The sequence below is a fragment of the Alligator sinensis genome, unplaced genomic scaffold, assembly GCF_000455745.1.
Source record: "Alligator sinensis unplaced genomic scaffold, ASM45574v1 scaffold737_1, whole genome shotgun sequence".
Classification (NCBI taxonomy): Eukaryota; Metazoa; Chordata; order Crocodylia; family Alligatoridae; genus Alligator; species Alligator sinensis.
The window spans coordinates 2,769,931-2,779,926 of record NW_005841930.1 but is presented as its reverse complement, the minus strand read 5'-3'; the positions used below and the strand labels follow the sequence as shown (position 1 = coordinate 2,779,926).

Genomic DNA, 9,996 nt, shown 5'->3' with positions numbered 1-9,996 from the left:
TCTGGCAGGTGCACAGCAGGTCACAGCCAGGCAGAAGCCCCCACTGCCAGACTGCTGCAGTGGGTAGAGGGTGCAGGAAACTCTCAGGGCTGCTTCAACAGTCCAGCTGGCACAAGGGGTAGTGTCCCCAGGTACCAATTTGCTGGGCCCCAGAAGCTCCTGAGAGCAAGTAGCCCTGAGCTACTTGATAGGACAGCTTTTTGTACTGCTGGGGCCAGGACAGGGAAGCGTTTTATACTGCTGGGGACAGCACAGGTGCTGGCACCGGGCTGTATCTCCCCCTGACTGCAGATCCAAGAGGAGCCAGGCAGGGTTATTTTGCCCCAAGTGGCACAATTTGTCCCACACCAAAGTGCATGGCCGGGCACGTGCGCTGAGGCAAAAAGCCCTGGCTCAAATTTGCACCGCTTCTATTTGAGCTAGTGCAAGTGCATGTGCTTGCATGTGTGGACGTGCTCAGTGATGTGGCATACATGAGCCATCAGAATGAGGGGGTTACCACTGGTCTTTGACAATTCCCAATTGTGCTGCCCTAAACAGAATACACCTTCCAGGTTTTTGCAAAAATCTTGTTGGTCTAATAAAAGATATCACCTCTGCCACTGTAAACATTTGCCCAGTGATCTATTCTGAAAGATGAGGCACTCACATCAGCTATTTCAATAACATGTGGACTCTCTCATGAATGTAATTTGCTTCAGAGATCCAGTGGCTGCATTTCAGGGCTCATACAAACAACCTGTTTACAGCTCTGTAATCAACCTTTGCACCAGTGTAAAAAAGGAGCAGACACTCAACATACAGCCCTACACCATTGTAACTACTTGAATCCAGTGTAAAATTACCCTGAGAAAAATCAGAGGCAAGTGTTGTGGTGTCTAAAGCTACCTAATACAACTGTTCCATTTGGTGTGAAGGCTATGATCTCTGTTTTCAGATTTGGATCTGGCCACAATCATCCATGCTAGAGTAGACTAGACTCCATGCAAGCCTAGACTACCACAATGCACTCAACATGGGGCTGCCTTTGATGACTGCCTGGAAGCTGCAGCTGGTGGAAAATGTAGTGGCTTGCCTTCTGACAGGGATGGGTTGCCAGAAGCACATAACTCCAGTGATCCAGATTCTGCACTGGCTCCCTATAGCTTTCTAGGCACAATTCAAGGTCCAGGTTTTGACCTATAAGGCCCTAAATAATCTAGGCCCTACATACCTAAGGGACTGACTTATACCTTGTGCCCCATCCTGATCACTAAGGTCAACCAAGAGAAGCCTCCAGCAAGCACCATCAACGCCACCAAGTTTGCTTAGCAAAAACATGAGGGAAATCATTCTGAGTAGTTGCTCCACACCTTTGGAACTCTTTTTCTCTTGAAGTCCACCAGAGCCCAAGCTTGGACATCTTATGGAAGCACTATAAGACCTTTCTATTCAGGACAGGTGTTTAGCAAGCAAAGCTAAGCTAGGATACTGCTTAGGGAGTTTTTATTTTATATCTTATTTTAAAATGTTACCTGCTTTTATAAGTTATTGTATCTCTTATTGTAAACTGTCCAATGGCCTTTGCTGGGAAAGGTGGTATATAAATCTAATAATATAAATTAACCAATGGAGTAAGTGCAGGGAGGAATAGGGGAAACATACCTATACATACATACATACATACGTACATACTTTTGAATAGCTCACTATAGCCAAAAAGGCTAATACCTATTCCCGGCCACCTAGTGGCAAAGTGCTATAATAGCTGCTCATCTGTCCTTTCCAGCTCCTAGTATCATTTATCAATGTAATTTACATCAGTGAAAATGTGCTATGTGTCAAGGCAGTCAGAGATTGCTTGTGGATACTACTTATCCTATATTTTCCACTTTCCACATATCATATTTTACCAGACTTTGTTTAGCAGTAACCCTGGGACTAACCTAAAATACTAAGGCTGCCTCCCACAGGTTTTGGCATGAATTTAGTATGTTGCATTAACACAGTGACACTACTTCCACTTACTTTAATAAGTGATATCACATTTATTGGAGACAGCAAAATTAAACAGAGATCCCACAACTTGCTTATATACTTCAACCTTTCATCATAAGTGCACATATTTTAGCTCATCATGTATATAACTTAATGCTATTTATTTATTCATTTCTAACAAATAACTAACTCTGAATTTGTTCACAATGACGATATTTTCCTCTAATTTTGGTAGGGTTGTTTACATGCCTGAGTATTATACAAAATCTTATGTACACTTTGCATGCTTTTAAATGTTGGAGAAAGTGCAAGTCATTCTTCTGACAACAGGGAACTCCTTTCCACTTGATTCTTCTTGCTGCATTTTGGGATTCTGTTAAGATATCTATCAGTCACTTGCCATCCTGTGTTTCTTCCATGCTCTGCTGGTCAAACCTCTGTGGAGTTCATATCTCACCAGCCTCCAAATTTATGTTCATGCCAACAGTTGGTAAATGTGCTTAAAGTTTAAGTGAAATATATGTCCATCCACTAGCACATTATATAAATAATTTATCTGTTAAAAAAAATGCCTCTTGTTTCCATAATTTGTCCTGAGAAACTAATCTTATCTTAGAAAGGTCTCTGGGCTATAGCTCTGGAAAATCTTCAGCTTCTAAGTCATAGTACACTTTGGACTTTTTGTGCCTCTTTCTTTTTTGTGTATTCCTTTCACAACTGTCAGCTATAGTAATAATGGGACTATAGACAACAAGGTACACACTCATCTTGACATCTAGTATTGCACCATGCTGCATGCTTTTGCAGGAGTGTTTCTCTAGTTAAAAATGTGTTAGCATTAATTTACTTTTTTCTAACTTTCTTTTGACTGGCTCTGGCATAGTGCTATGACTAAAGTCCCATTCCAAGAGAAACTGCACAAATTCACTGCAAGTCAACTGGGATCTGTTACCTAAAACTACACAGTTTAGGACACTCTATCCTTTGCATATGCTCCATAGCTTTGTGGTGGTTCATCTAGTTTCCAGATGTCTAAATAGCAGCCTACAATAATGAGATGGTAAGGGTGATTTTCATTGAGAAGGTTTGTTCCTACTTTGCTGCAAAGTCTGAAGCCAATAGGTATTTTATTGTATCCTTCGTTTCTGCTTGGCCTACATTTCCTCACATGCATGACATCTGCTCACCAGGTCCCTGCTATTTTAGGTCATGTTTGCCCAGCATTCAGCACCTGTGGTTTTCCTAAAACGTGTATTCCAGAACAGGTGTTTTATTGTTGAGAGAATTCCTGTTCTCAATGACCTAAACATTATGATATGACTGCCCTTAGACACAGAGGCAGATTAAGATTTATTGGGGCCCTGGGCAAACAAGGGGCCCCTTCCCCCCCTGGTGCTGCCACTGCCAAAAGTGGGGTGGGCTTCCATGCCCTGTGGGGGAGGCTTGGTGGACCCAGCTGGGCTGGGAATGGGGTAGCACAGGCCGACCTCTCCTTCCTCCACCATGGCCAAAGCAGAGCCCAGAGGGACAAGGGCGGATGCAGGCTGCCCACTGTGGGCTTGGGGCTCACCCTCCCCTGTCCTACCGCACACCCTGGATGAGCTGCTTATAGCTCCGTCCCACTCCCCACCCCAGCCCCAGGTCCCATGCACCACTCTGGCTGGGCAGCACTCCCTGCCCCTGTCCCTGCCCCACTCCCTCCCTCACCATGGGGCCTTGATCTGTCGCCCCCACGCCCCTTCCCTCCCCCATGCCCCTTCCCCCCACATTAGAGTTACCTGCAAGGAACTGGCTGCTCAGCTGTGTTTCTGGCCATGTGCAGCTGTGCTCATGTACACAGGCAGTGCTGGGGAAGTTTGCGGGAGCTATAACCACCCCAAAATTCACCTTAGCCTCACCCCCATAGCCAACCCTCCCAGCACTACCACCCACCTGCTCTGCTCCTGCCCCCGCCTGCAGCCTGCAGAGGCACAGCACTCCCAGCCCGGCCGAACTCAGACCCAGCCCAGTCCCCGCACCAGGAAGAGGCTGGCACCATCCCTGTGTCTCCCAGCAGCCCCAAGCAGGAACTTTTGCAGGCTGGAATACTGCACACCTGCAAGGCATCCCCCGAATTGGGCCCTGACTGGTGGGGGTCCCTGGGCCCAGGCCCACTGGTCCATTCATTATTCTGCCTATGCTTAGACAGGATGCTAGTTTTCACATTTAGCTCATCTTTCTTGAGAGGCATGGGAAGAGTCTCCTTTAGTGCCTAACCAACCTGCGAGAATGACAGACATGAGCACCTGTGAAACCTTTGCCTGGTATAGTTAGCTTTCAGATTCTTTCCAACCTTTGCCTTGAAACTGGCTTGGTTGATGCTTTCTATGTATCTTCCTGTGTTTTTTGTATTTCTGTCCAGGTGGGATCTCATAATTAGGGACCTACGTAACTCACGGCAAGAGAAAGCAATTTTCACAGCTTGGTCACAACCCGAAGAGCTGTTTTCACAGTCATTTTGTGGTGGCCCCACCCCTCGGCGCTGTTTGGTGGAGGGGACCCGTCCCTTGGGGCTGATTGTTGGAGAGGTCCTGCAGGGGAGGAGGGACAAGGCTGCCATCTTGGCTACTGCCCTTTGTGATTCCCAGCCAGCCAGTGCCTTCCCCTCCCAGGCAGGCTGCAAGGCCGGACTGCTGGCTCCCACTGAGGAGCCAGCATTTTATTTTGATTACAGGTTTTTTCAGTTGATTTCCTGGGAAACTGCAGCCAATGCCATTTTTTGTGGCGATCATGGAGATCACCATTTTTCATGATTTCCACGAGAATCACAAAACTGCCATTTAAATAGGTCCCTACTCATAATCAGTTCAGTTACCATATTTTTATGCTGTGTGCCTGTCCTAGATAGATATTGACTATCTACACCTGAGTTTCTTTCTTGGTATGTAGTTTTTAAGTTATAGCATAAGCGTTTCAGACATGCACAGAAGGTATGCTGGGCCAGGAACAGTGTGGGGTTTTTCCCCCCAAAGTGTTCTCAAAGGGCTTATAATCACTTTCTATTTGAATGGTTTCCCATTCATGAATAAATGGGTCAAAGTTTTCATAAACAAGATACTATTCCTTTGCAAGAATTGTAAGATATTTCTTTCCAGCTAGGGTATACTTTGTTTGAGTAGCTATTGTAATTATAATGTGAAAGTCTGTCTTTTTTTATAGAACTAATGTCCCATCTCACTTGGCAGGACACTGTAAGGTTACCACTTCATTCATGTTGTAATACTTCAGAACAACAGTTCTTTGATACATGTGATGATTGCATCATGCCAAGATAAGCTCCTCCGTGTGCATCTTTGTACAACAGTAACCTCAGGAGTTTTGCACATATTTGACAGGCTAGGAAGAAATATTGGCAGCTATTTTACAAATCATAAGAGTCATGAAATTGATTTAATATCTCTAGGTGTAGCTATAAGCTCTAGTGCTTTTACTTTACTTTACTTTTCTTCTTAATGCAATAGCTACTCTGTGAGCTATACTTGTTGAATTGTCTTATCTGTTAAACTTTGCTGCAGGTGTCACAGCATATTGTCTGTTCTTAGTGGGTGCGTATTGTTTGTTCCCAGTGGGTGCGTCTATACAATACGCTTACTGCGTGGTGGTGTAATAACACTGAGCAATAGTGTGCCGGTCAAAAAACATGCTAATAAGCTTCTGCGCAGTGTTATTAGGCTACTACACAGTAACCATCACCAAAAAAAAAATGTGCCGGAGCTACTGTGCAGTAAACGTAGTAACTGCACATTCAGTTAGTACTTCATTAAGGAAGTACTAAACTAAATGTGCAGTAACGATGGTGCATTAATGAACACAGACCCACCCACTATATTTTTTTATTTTACTTCTGTGTTTATTACATGAATCATATTTTACTTGAAAGCAGCGGCTGCTATGTTGCCTGAAATACCTAAGTTTCAGCCTTTTCCTTGGTATTCTGCTTGTAATTTGCTCTGTCCTAATGATATTATAATCAAGACATTGGCTTTGTCTATATGATCCTGAGGAAGTCTGTGTGACTGCATTAACTGAGGTCCCACTTCATTGCATTCAGTTTTCTGTGTACTTTGTGGTGCCAATCTGATCTTTACAAGCCACATGCATTTGTTGTTATACACTGGACTAATGTTTTATAAGTGAGTATCTCATCATCCACATCACTGCTTACTCCTTCAATATGATGCATTTTTCTTTAATTTTTTTCTATTCAAGCTTTGACATTATGATTTCTCTTGCCACAATTATAGCATACAAACCTGTAAGCATGGTATTTCCATTACCACATTTTTCACCAAACCATCTACAGGCTTTCTTTTGTATTTGATCCTCTCCTTTTCTTTGCATTTGCACATTCATTTTTCATGAATTGTTGTGTATTGTTCCCTTTATTTTTAAGCTTTTCCTGTGCAACTACTCTGCTGGTGAAACAGTATTGTTCTCAACCTAAAATGCAGTACCAAACATAATCCACAGTGTTAATAAAAGATCTGCCCTATGCTCCTTGTTGCAGTGCAGCTCTTTATGATAGGTAAGTACAGACAGCCAAGGTGGATTATTTCTAATAACTGCTGGACATAACCAAATATCTGCCAGCTCTGACGGACTTTTGGATTTATTATAAACAACACATTTTTAATAAACTACAAAAAATATTCCACAGCCAAAACATTAGGCAAAGAAAAACATAAGTTCTTCCAGATTTTCTTGCTTTTGCAGGAGATGACAGCATTTCAGGATTTGCTGAGAGCTGCAAAAAGTTTTATTGGGGAAGCATGGATTGTTTACAATGAGATCACAGAAAAGCAGGAGCAGATCCAGAGGGGGTGCAGTGGTACTACCAAGCCCCACTTTCTCACGACACTCCAGGAGCAGCAGCCAGGGACTTTTCTAAGTCCTGCAAGCAGGTAAGAATTCTCCTCTCCCTTCCCCTGCATGTCCCCTCCCCTCCCCTTGCTTCTCCCCTCCTCTGACTGCTGCTGCTTCTCTCCCCGCTGACCCTTGGGTGGCGGAGGCTCCACAGCTCCTCCTACCTACTCCTGCTGGGCTGCGCAAGGGCCCAAAACAACGGTGGCTGCAGACACCCTTGCCTGGTCCCCCTGGGTGTTCACTGCCAGTCTGGTAGGAGGCGGGGGGAGGGGGAAACCCATTGCACCACCATGCTGTCCCAGGCTGAGCCCAGCCCTTGCACAGCTCAGAAACAGTGGTAAAAGCAGATCTAGAGCTTCCCTTGCTCCTGTTCACCACACGTTCACTCAAACACACTCCAAAAAACACAAGCAGCTTTCCACCAATATAATTTGAAAGGAGAGTGGCAGATTTTATGTTATGAACTTGCCCAAGTATTACTGAGTTTGTGATGTGTTTAATGACTATTAGAATACTGTAGAACAGTTGTAGTCTCTTCAATGCTACAAGTTAGGTCTAGAAGCAGACTACGATCACCTGACTCTCCACCTGATCTCAGACAAAGCAAAACCAATCTCCCTTAAATGTTTCAGTCATATGTATTCCCCCGATGGAAAAATATGAAGTTTGTGGATAAGCTTTCAAAGTGGTTGTGGGATAGGAGAGCTAAAAAAGTATCCTTCTTTTCTTTTAGCCAAGGAACAGCATTCAAGTACCTTTGAGATGTTTTCGGATTTTGTTACTTGATGCCACTTTTGTGGATCTCAGGGAGTGTTTGAGATTTTATGTACACAACAATTTACTAGGTGAGGTATAACATGACCCCAACAAAAGGGAAGAGGATGCAGGAGTTTTGACAAGTGAAGAGAGACAGACTGGCATAGACCAGAGCTGGTAGACACAGATAGGACCCAAGAAGGAGAAGCTGGCAGAGTCTTCAAATATTGACACTATGCAGAGTATAAAAGCTTAGACAAAACGGTATAGAATAGGGGATCTGAATGTAAAAGAATCTCTACCATGTAAAGTGTAATCCACACTCACCAGAAAGTCAATTCTTGACCCTCACCTACATGCAGGATGTGAGGTATCTCATACACTGCTCTCTATATTTACTCCGGGATAAACCATGCCTTCATTCAACACTCCGATGGTCTGTGTACCACACTTGTTCATTTTTCCAATAATAATCAGACATCTCAGACTTGGAAACAGGCCACAGAGCAAGTTACACAACAACTATGGGTGAGGGTGGTAGAAAGGCAAGGTAGACTGGCACCTTATAATCTAACGGAAGTAGATGTATACACAAGGCAAAACCTCTTGTGAACTGAAGCTCACTTCATCAGGTGCTGTGAAAGGCCATGTAGCACCCTGTCATATCATACCTGCATTCACAAGATACTTCCAAATCCTCCCGTGACTAATACAAGTCAGAATAGGGAACGGATATTATTTGGACTGCTGTACTTTCCAGAAAGCCCCAATTGAGATCACAGCCCCAGTGTGGTGGACAGTATTCAAACACCCCTGAGGACACAGTCCTTTCCCAGACAACATTTAGCAACAGTCTACATTGCTTTACCTGATGTAAGCGATGAACACAGCACTGCTTTACCATTAGCACCACATTTCCTTTCAGGCATTTATTTCTGAAGACTTTATCGAAACAGCTGGGAAGTGTTTTTAATGGGGCACTGCCACGTCCAAGAGGGCACTCTGATAGTTGGCACCTGAGCTGGATGTCAAGCCCGGGGATTTCAAGAGCAGCCAAGCCCAAAACAGAGCAGCCACGGCAACAACAAAATTAGCAGATGACTTCTTAATTTAAGCCAATGGTTCTCAGCCTTTCTAGACTCAAGACACTCCACGTGAGGCTAGAGGCACCCCTTGGAAAATGCCGGCTCATATTTTCTTGACCAGGGAAATATAGAGCTGTCCTTGTGAGGCAAAGAGCTCAGCCAGCCCATGGCAGGGCAAAAAGCTTTTAACACAGTGGCTCCTATGGGAAATCTCTAGGTTTCTCTTGTGAAATGCGTTTGCGCACCTGATAGCACTGACACTGCCCCGTGGACCCCCTGCAAGGATCTCACAACACCCAGCTGAGAAGCACCAGTTTCAACATAACAAGAGCAGAAAACATCATTGCTGCCCTGTAACTGATACTGGATGATATAGTCCCTCTCTGCACACACAGACATACCAGTAATGCCCAGTTATCTGCAGCTGTAGCCACACACACACACACACGCGCGCGTGCGCTGATGCATGCACTCTCACAGACTGTCACGCACAGATGTGCACAGACACATGCACATAAACACACGCACACAGATGCACTCTCACACACGCCCACAGGTTCATATGCACGCACTCACACACCTATAGGTGATTGGTAAAGGGGACACGGGGGCGGTGGGGGTACGTGCCCCTCCTGACAGGGCCATCCCCGCTGCTGGCGGCTTCTGTGGGTGCCTCTCCAGACTCAGGAGCACCAGTCACCCCTGCACACACCCACGCCTGCACGTGCACGCACTCTCACACACATACATGCTGATGCACACACTCTCACACAGTCACACACAGACATGCGCAGACACATGCACATAAACTCACACACACACAGATGCACTCTCACACACTCACACAGACACCCCCACATGTTCATATGCACGCACTCTCACACGCAGCCACACACACATTGATGCACACACTCTCACACACTGTCACACACAGAAGTGCACACACAGATGCCCTCTCTCACACATGCCCGCACGTTCACATGCATGCGCACACACTCTCACAGATGCACACGCACAAGGATGTGCATACGCATGCCCCCACATGCAGATGCCCGCAGAGGCACAACAGGCGGGCACCCAGAGGCACATGCAGACATACGCACACCCTCTCCCGGATGCACACACAGGCACATGCAGACACACGCGTGCACTCCCACACAGCCCCTCTCCCTCCCGCACACGCACCCCCGCGCGGCGCTGCCCGGGCAGGACCCGCGAGCGCCCGGCGCCCACGCTACCTGCCGAAGTGCCCCAGGGTGTCGAAGAGGCGCTCGGA

General features: G+C 45.7%; 1 protein-coding gene across 4 annotated transcripts in view; it reads right to left on the bottom strand.

The window, feature by feature from the left end:
• The window catches only part of LOC102388586 (D-aspartate oxidase), a 213,193-nt gene extending 203,203 nt beyond the window's left edge, over positions 1–9,990 (bottom strand). For all 4 annotated transcript variants that reach the window (XM_025198859.1, XM_025198860.1, XM_025198862.1 and 1 more), the window contains exon 1: positions 9,959–9,990. The gene's annotated coding sequence lies outside the window, so the exon portion shown is untranslated. The remainder of the gene's footprint in view (positions 1–9,958) is intronic.
• Between the last annotated feature and the right edge of the window lie 6 nt (positions 9,991–9,996).